Source organism: Gossypium arboreum, chromosome 3 (genome assembly GCF_025698485.1).
Source record: "Gossypium arboreum isolate Shixiya-1 chromosome 3, ASM2569848v2, whole genome shotgun sequence".
Taxonomy (NCBI): Eukaryota; Viridiplantae; Streptophyta; class Magnoliopsida; order Malvales; family Malvaceae; genus Gossypium; species Gossypium arboreum.
In genome coordinates, this window is record NC_069072.1 from 122,885,232 (window position 1) to 122,894,502 (window position 9,271).

A 9,271-nucleotide genomic window follows, 5' to 3' on the forward strand; every position below is an offset into this window, starting at 1 on the left:
GTATTTGATGTTCAAAAGATTAATTCATTAAGGGTTAAAGTGAATGGAAGTCAGCACCGTAAGAAACCGGAAAAGAGGTGGTGAGTCCATCGGACCGCTAAGTACCAAGCTCCCTTCGGATCCAATTCTAGACATGCATACCGCCATTTCCACACCTTAACGTCATGGATATTTCTAGGAAACCGATTTGATTAAGTCATTTTTAGGAAAAGTGATTAATTTTGGAAAATACTTTCATTGCGGAAGCTTTGCTTGTTGTCGTGTTATTTTGAAATCAATTGTTGTTTTTTTTTAAAACGCGCCCTAAAGCTATCCAATTTCAACAGTTAAAATAAGTAATACCTATCTTAGTAATACATATTAAAACCATCAAAAATAATTAAGCGGCCTTATTACATTTAAAAACCCAAAACTTCAAACGTAAATAAAAGGATGTCCAGTTCACCAGAAGAAAATCAAACTTTCAGAACGGGTGGCCACTCCGAATTCCCTCACAGCTCCAAGCCCACTATGGTTGGGGATTTCCTGCGTGGATGAAAATAAAAGGGGTGAGTTTGGGGAAACTCAGTGTGTAAGGAAAACCCATTCAAAGCCCAAGTCAGCTCAAGCCTATTGGGCCTAAGCCCATTCAGTAATAGTGGTACTGGGCCAGAGCCCTTTCAGATTACAATAAACCGGGCCTTAGCCCTTATTCAGATAATAAAGATGGCCCATAGGCCCATTTCAAAATACATGCAACATCAAGAAACATATGCAAGCCCATTTGGGTAATAGTGGTATTGGGCCGAGCCCTTTTCAGATTATAATAAACCGGGCCTTAGCCCTTATTCAGATAATGATGATGGCCCATAGGCCCATTTCAAAATACATGCAACATCAAGAAACATATGCAAGCCCATTTGGGAGACTACTCAACCCACCAACCACTACACTCCACCGTATTCAGCCATACACTCCATGTGGGAGTAGCTCAACCCACCCAAATTTAACACTCCACAGCTTGCACCTTTGCTCAGTTATCAAAGAATTGAGGCAAAGCCTCCAAAGACGTGGACAAGCCACTTTCAGTACTTCCTCCGTCAATATCCCAATCCCATGCATCAGATAATAACAACATGGCATGCAGTAAATAACAACAGTCAAACATGCATTTAGGTCAATTTAACCCTAGAGGTATTTCGGTAATTTATCTCCTAGGGTAAACGTAAATTTTCCACTTTTAAAGGTATTTCAGTAATTTATCTATTTTAGGGTTTTTCATGCATATTCCTACCTTTCACGTACTAACAGAATCACGTACCGAGGGTTCTTACCGAATTGGGCCCGTTGGCCCATCATTCCAATTTTGGCCCATTAAGCCCAAAAATATCGAGGGCACAGAAATCATGCACTTTACAGTCTAAATTTTGCAGCTTACCAAAAACATTAATCGATTTACCTCACGAGCATTCGCACACTCGCAAATCTACAAAATACCGGTTTTCGGCATTTCGACTTTTCGACTTTTGCCGATCCAGACTAAGAAAGAGGGTGTTAGTTACACACATGCTTATGCGATATATGCTGACGAGATCCACACACACGAACTGCCTACAATTGGATTACTAACACGTTAATCTAACTATTCAAACACGAACTACATATTAACCTCATACCATATTCAGCCAACCACACCTACATATCATAGTAAGCTTATAAGAAATCAATAAGCAACTCATTAACAAATTTTTGTCAATGTTTACCACATAATCATAATTTCACTGCAAGCTGTCTTCCTGAGCAACAGTCACTAAATTATTTATAACTGGAGCTACGAAACTCCAAATCAAGTTCCGTTAATTTTCCCTGAAAATAGACTCATATATCTTCTATCCATAATATTTTCAGAATTTTTGGTTTAGCCAATCAATACCAGATTTTTCTCAAAATTTCCCATGTTTCACTATTTGACTAATCTGACCACTCTTCATTACGAATCAAATTTCTCATTGTACAGAATTCAAAATATGTTCTTGTTTATTTCAATAGAAACTAGACTCAATAAGATTTAATTACATAATTTATTCATCTTCTAATTCATCTCCCACAATTTATGGTGATTTTCCAAAGTCACGTTATTGCTGCTGTCCCAAGCAGATTTATTACCAAATCACTCTTTCATACACCTACCTTGCATGCTTGTTATTTAAACATGTATATCACCAATCAATCATCACATATCTATGATTTTACTTAAGTATAATCTTCATTCCATCATTTTAAAGCACAACATGTTAGCTGATTTTTCCCTTTAACATCTAAGGCACATGCATGCTCATTTGTTTGGCTCAACTTCACCTATCTTCCATTTTTCATCAAAAGAACATGAAACAACAACCATTTCCTTCATTTTAATTCATGACTAAATGCTCAAAACACAACTAAAAATCAAAATATACTTCAAGAGTTAAGGTAGAATCAAGAAGAACTCATGAACCTCAAAATAGAAGCAAGGTACCAAGAACTTACCTTCAATTTTCCTCCTCCTAATGACCAAATACTCAAGAGCTTTCTCCTCTCCTTTCTCTTCTCTAACTTTCAGCTATGATGAACAAAGATGGACAAAACTTTGTTCTTTTCACCCCTTTTTCTTTTAATAAAACTTCATATTTCATCCATTTAATTCTTTAATACAAAAGACATGAAATTCTTATCATGAAACATTTACCTAACCCATTATCATGGAACATTTACCTAACCTATTATCATTGAAAATTTACCTAACCTATTATCAATTTGTATCAATTTGTACCATAAATTATGGATATCAAGTGCACATTTTGTCTAAAACAACATGATGGTTGGCTACTTCGTGTAAAATGGGAGGTTTGTCATGCAAATCCTCCTATTTTGCACTCCTATTTATTTGGCCACTTCAATTTAGCCTATAGCATTTTCAAACATTTTCACATAGGTCCTATTTCATAATTTCACTCCTTTTTCTTATGGAACAAAATTAACTAAAATTACCGGGTTCTATCTTAAGCTTGGGCCTCCTAGAGGCCCACTAACATAATTAAACCTATGCCAACATTTACAGGATTCCCGAAAATTGGGGCGTTACAACTCTACCCTCCTTAAAGAAATTTCGTCCTCGAAATTTACCTAATCCAAACAGATGAGGGTATTGCTGTTGCAACGTCTCTTCTGGCTCCCAAACTCAGAAGTTTCCTCTTCCTTAACTTGTTGAAAACGAGCGACCAAAGACTCATTGTTCAACTGTTTTTCCTTTATCTGATCCACCCAGGTTGGCCTCACTTGCAACTCAGCCAACAGACTTCTATCATCATGCAGACTCAGACGAGCAAACATTGCTCTCAGATCAGATACCGCTCTACAACTTAGAGCATCGGCTACCACATTAGCCTTGCTTGGGTGATACTCGATCAAACAGTCATAATCCTTAAGCAACTCAATCCATCTCCTTTGCCTAAGGTTCAGCTCCTTCTGAGTCAACAAATACTTAAGACTCTTATGGTCAGTGTATATAATACACCTTTCTCCGTACAAGTAATGTCTCCAAATCTTAAGTGCAAATATCACTGCTGCCAACTCTAAATCATGAGTCAAATAGTTTCCCTCATGAGGCTTAAGCTATCGTGATGCATATGCAACCACCTTACCCTCTTGCATTAACACGCAGCCAAACCCACGTGTGATGCGTCACTGTACACAGTAAAATCTTTCCCAGACTCCGGCTGAATTAACACAAGTGCTTCAGTCAGAACTTTCTTCAACTTCTCAAAAGCTTCTTGCTATTTCTTAGTCCATACAAACGGTACTCCTTTCCTTATGAGTTTTGTCAAAGGTGCTGCCATTACAGAAAAACCTTCCACAAACCTTCTGTAGTATCCTACCAGTCCTAGAAAACTCCGTATTTCTGACACTGACCTAGGCGGCGTCCACTCTAAAATCGCTTCAATTTTCTGAGGGTCCACCTTAATCCCCTCAGTAGAGACCACATGTCCTAAGAAGGTTATCTCCCTCAACCAAAATTCACACTTGCTGAACTTCGCAAAGAGTTCCTTCTCCTTAATACTTACAAAGACTATACGGAGATGCTCATCACGCTTTTGTTTCAGCTTTGAATATACCAGGATATCGTCAATAAAAACGACTACGAACTGATCCAAAAATGGTTGGAACACACGATTCATCAGATCCATAAATGCTGCAGGAGCATTCGTCAGTCCAAATTGTATAACCACAAACTCGTAATGACCATACGGAGTCCTGAATGTCGTCTTTTGGATATCTACCTCCTTGACCCTTAACTGATGATATCCAGATCGAAGGTCGATCTTGGAAAATACAGAAGCTCCTCTAAGCTGGTCGAATAGATCGTCAATCCTTGGCAGTGGATACTTATTCTTAATCGTCAGTTTGTTCAACTGGCGATAACCAATGCACATCCGCATCGTACCATCCTTCTTTTTCACGAATAGCACCGGTGCTCCCCATGGAGACACGTTTGGCCTAATAAAGTCCCTGTCCAACAACTCTTGAATTTGAGCCTTTAACTCCACTAACTCCTTCGGTGCCATCTTATACGGTGCGATGGACACAAGCGCCATTTCAGGCAACAAGTCTATTCCAAACTCAACTTCTCGATTCGGAGGCAAATCTGGAAGCTCCTCCAGAAAAACATCTTGGAACTCCTTTACGGTCCTAATCTTATCTACTGTCAGTCCCTCCTCTTCCGACTAACTTGCAAATACCAATTAGGCCTCACAACATTTTCGAATCCACTTTTCGGCTCTTAATGTCGACACTACATTGGACAAATAATCCCTTCTCTCACCTATCACCATAACCTCATCATCCTTTGTAGTTCTTAACACCATTCGTTTAGCAGCACAATCCAGAGTCGCCTTATGCTTAACAAGCCAATCCATTCCCAGAATGAGGTCAAACTCTCCGAATGGTAACTCCATCAGATCTCCAGGGAAAATCTTACCTTGAGTTTCTAAAGGTACATTCCTATACAGTTTGTCTACCCTAATCGAGTGACCCAAGGGACTTAGTACAGATACCCCACTCACAATCTCCTCAGAGCAATCTAAGTCGTCCATAATCCGTTCTGTGGCCTCCAACCAATATTCCGCCACATTCGAGGCTATACCAAACACGCCCTTAAAGTTCTCCGTTCCTTTAGTCCCGAAGTCATTCAGAAATAGAACCTTGAATTTCGTTGCCCGAACTTGCTCCGGCAACCCTTTCCAGAACACGAAGCATTGCCTGTGACAGGGCATCATCCTCGATAGCCCGATCATACGGCCCATTCTCATCCGTCGGTGGTAGTCGTGCTACTCCAGTGGGTATGTGTTCAGAAGACGAAGATCCAGCTTGAGTACTACCTCGGCCTCGACCACGGCCTCTTCCCCGAGTAGCTCTCGTACTCATATCGATTTATCTTAATTACGAATTTTATGCATCAATTCAATATTCCAAAGGTTTATTACGATATTTTATGAATCGACAAGAATTCAAAGGTTGTTTTCGCAGAATCGAAGTCTAGCTACAGTTTCAGTCTCTTATCATATTTTCCTATGGTTTCAGTATCATCCTATCTAGAATATCCTAATAGGGTTTCAGTATAGACAGATAATTCAGGAAAATATTCAAAAAAATTCAGAATACTTACAGACTTGAGCCAGAGATTCGGAATGCCACCTTCTAAAGATCTAAATTTTGAAAATCGAGTTTTTCGCATTCTTTATAAAATTTTGTTTTCGAAAATCTTTGTTTTGTAAACCCATTCCACAGTACCGAGTTGTTGCAACCTAGGCTCGATACCACTAAATGTAGCACCCCAAACCCGCCCGAAGTTATGGTGGATCCGCATGCCACATCAAAACGTTAAAAATTTCCATTCTAAGTCCGAAAATCGTATTTAATGTTCAAAAGATTAATTCATTAAAGGTTAAAGTGAATGGAAGTCATGCACCGTAGGAAACCGAAAAGAGGTGGTGAGTCCATCGGATCGCTTAAGTTCCAAGCTCCTTCGGATCCAATTCTAGACATGCATACCGCCATTTCCACACCTTAACGTCATGGATATTTTTAGGAAACCGATTTGATTAAGTCATTTTAGGAAAAGTGATTAATTTTGGAAAATACTTTCATTATGGAAGCTTTGCTTGTTGTCGTGTTATTTTGAAATCAATTGTTGTTTTTTTTAAAACGCGCCTAAAGCTATCCAATTTCAACAGTTAAAATAAGTAATACCTATCTTAGTAATACATATTAAAACCATCAAAAATAATTAAGCGGCCTTATTACATTTAAAACCCAAAACTTCAAACGTAAATAAAAGGATGTCCAGTTCCCGTAAGAAAATCAAACTTTCGAGCGGGTGGCCACTCAAATTCCTCACAACTCCAAGCCCACTATGGTTGGGGATTTCTGCGTGGATGAAAATAAAAGGGGTGAGTTTGGGGAAACTCAAGTGTAAGGAAAACCCATTCAAAGCCCAAGTCACTCAGCCTATTGGGCCTAAGCCCATTCAGTAATAATGGTATCGGCGAGCCCTTTTCAGATTACAATAAACCGGGCCTTAGCCCCTTATTCAGATAACAAGATGGCCCATAGGCCCATTTGAAAATACATGCAACATCAAGAAACATATGCAAGCCCATTTGGGTAATAGTGGTACTGGGCCGAGCCCTTTTCAGACATAATAACCGGGCCTTAGCCCTTATTCAGATAATGAGATGGCCCATAGGCCCATTTCAAAATACATGCAACATCAAGAAACATATGCAAGCCCATTTGGGAGACTACTCAACCCACCAACCACTACACTCCACCCGTATCAGCGATACACTCCATGTGGGGAATAGCTCAACCCACCCAAATTTAACACTCCACGATTGCGACCTTTGCGCTCGCTTATCATAGAATTGAGGCAAAGCCTCCAAGACGTGGACAAGCCACTTTCAGACTTCCTCCGTCAATATCCCATCCCCATGCATCGATAATAACAACATGGCATGCAGTAAATAACAACAATCAAACATGCATTTAGGTCAATTTAACCCTAGAGGTATTTGGTAATTTATCTCCTAGGGTAAAACGTAAATTTTCCACTTTTAAAGGTATTTCAAGAATTTATCTATTTTAGGGTTTTTCATGCATATTCCTACCTTTCACGTACTAACAGAATCACGTACCGATGGTTCTTACCGAATTGGGTCCGTTGGCCCATCATTCCAATTTTGGCCCATTAAGCCCAAAAATATCGAGGGCACAGAAATCATGCACTTTACAGTCTAAATTTTGCAGCTTACCAAAAACATTAATCGATTTACCTCACGAGCATTCGCACACTCGCAAATCTACAAAATACCGGTTTTTGGCATTTCGACTTTTCGACTTTTGCCGATCCAGACTAAGAAAGAGGGTGTTAGTTACACACCTGTTTGCGACGATATGCTGACGAGATCCACACACACGAACTGCCTATAATTGGATTACTAACACGTTAATCTAACTATTCAAACACGAACTACATATTAACCTCATACCATATTCAGCCAACCACACCTACAGATCATAGTAAGCTTATAAGAAATCAATAAGCAACTCATTAACAAATTTTTGTCAATGTTTACCACATAATCATAATTTCACTGCAAGCTGTCTTCCTGAGCAACAGTCACTAAATTATTTATAACTGGAGCTACGAAACTCCAAATCAAGTTCCGTTAATTTTCCCTGAAAATAGACTCATATATCTTCTATCCATAATATTTTCAGAATTTTTGGTTTAGCCAATCAATACCAGATTTTTCTCAAAGTTTCCCATGTTTCACTATTTGACTAATCTGACCACTCTTCATTACGAATCAAATTTCTCATTGTACAGAATTCAAAATATGTTCTTGTTTATTTCATTAGAAACTAGACTCAATAAGATTTAATTACATAATTTATTCATCTTCTAATTCATCTCCCACAATTTATGGTGATTTTCCAAAGTCACGTTATTGCTGCTGTCCCAAGCAGATTTATTACCAAATCACTCTTTCATACACCTACCTTGCATGCTTGTTATTTAAACAAGTATATCACCAATCAATCATCACATATCTATGATTTTACTTAAGTATAATCTCCATTTCATCATTTTAAAGCACAACATGTTAGCTGATTTTTCCCTTTAACATCTAAGGCACATGCATGCTCATTTGTTTGGCTCAACTTCACCTATCTTCCATTTTTCATCAAAAGAACATGAAACAACAACCATTTCCTTCATTTTAATTCATGACTAAATGCTCACAACACAACTAAAAATCAAAATATACTTCAAGAGTTAAGGTAGAATCAAGAAGAACTCATGAACCTCAAAATAGAAGCAAGGTACCAAGAACTTACCTTCAATTTTCCTCCTCCTAATGACCAAATACTCAAGAGCTTTCTCCTCTCCTTTCTCTTCTCTAACTTTCAGCTATGATGAACAAAGATGGACAAAACTTTGTTCTTTTCACCCCTTTTTCTTTTAATAAAACTTCATATTTCATCCATTTAATTCTTTAATACAAAAGACATGAAATTCTTATCATGAAACATTTACCTAACCCATTATCATGAAACATTTACCTAACCCATTATCATGGAACATTTACCTAACCTATTATCATTGAAAATTTACCTAACCTATTATCAATTTGTATCAATTTGTACCATAAATTATGGATATCAAGTGCACATTTTGTCTAAAACAACATGATGATTGGCTACTTCATGTAAAATGGGAGGTTTGTCATGCAAATCCTCCTATTTTGCACTCCTATTTATTTGGCCACTTCAATTTAGCCTATAGCATTTTCAAACATTTTCACATAGGTCCTATTTCATAATTTCACTCCCTTTTTCTTATGGAACAAAAATTAACTAAAATTACCGGGTTCTATCTTAAGCTTGGGCTTTCTAGAGGCCCACTAACATAATTAAACCTATGCCAACATTCACAGGATTCCCGAAAATTGGGGCGTTACAAGCTCTTAGGAGCATCGGTCTGTTTTGGTTGATCTGACAATGTACTCTTATCCGTAAGTCGTTCGTCATATTGAAAATCTCAGTAAGGCAACTTGTTGAGTATCTTTGATGAAATCTATATATATCTGAGCTTTGAATTGATCGTTTATGATTTACCAATTGGGATTGTGGATGACAGGAAACTTTCATGGTTGTTAAACTTTTGAATTGTTATACTTACTTCAGTAAG

The 9,271-nt window shown here is 38.1% G+C and overlaps 1 long non-coding RNA gene across 1 annotated transcript; it reads right to left on the reverse strand.

Moving 5' to 3' along the window:
- Nucleotides 1-376: 376 nt before the first annotated feature.
- Nucleotides 377-8,600, reverse strand: LOC128290595 (uncharacterized). The gene is made up of 3 exons (XR_008280409.1): nt 8,419-8,600; nt 7,457-7,500; nt 377-525 (listed from the first exon to the last, which is right to left on the reverse strand). It is a non-coding gene; the product is annotated as an uncharacterized LOC128290595 (long non-coding RNA).
- Between the last annotated feature and the right edge of the window lie 671 nt (nt 8,601-9,271).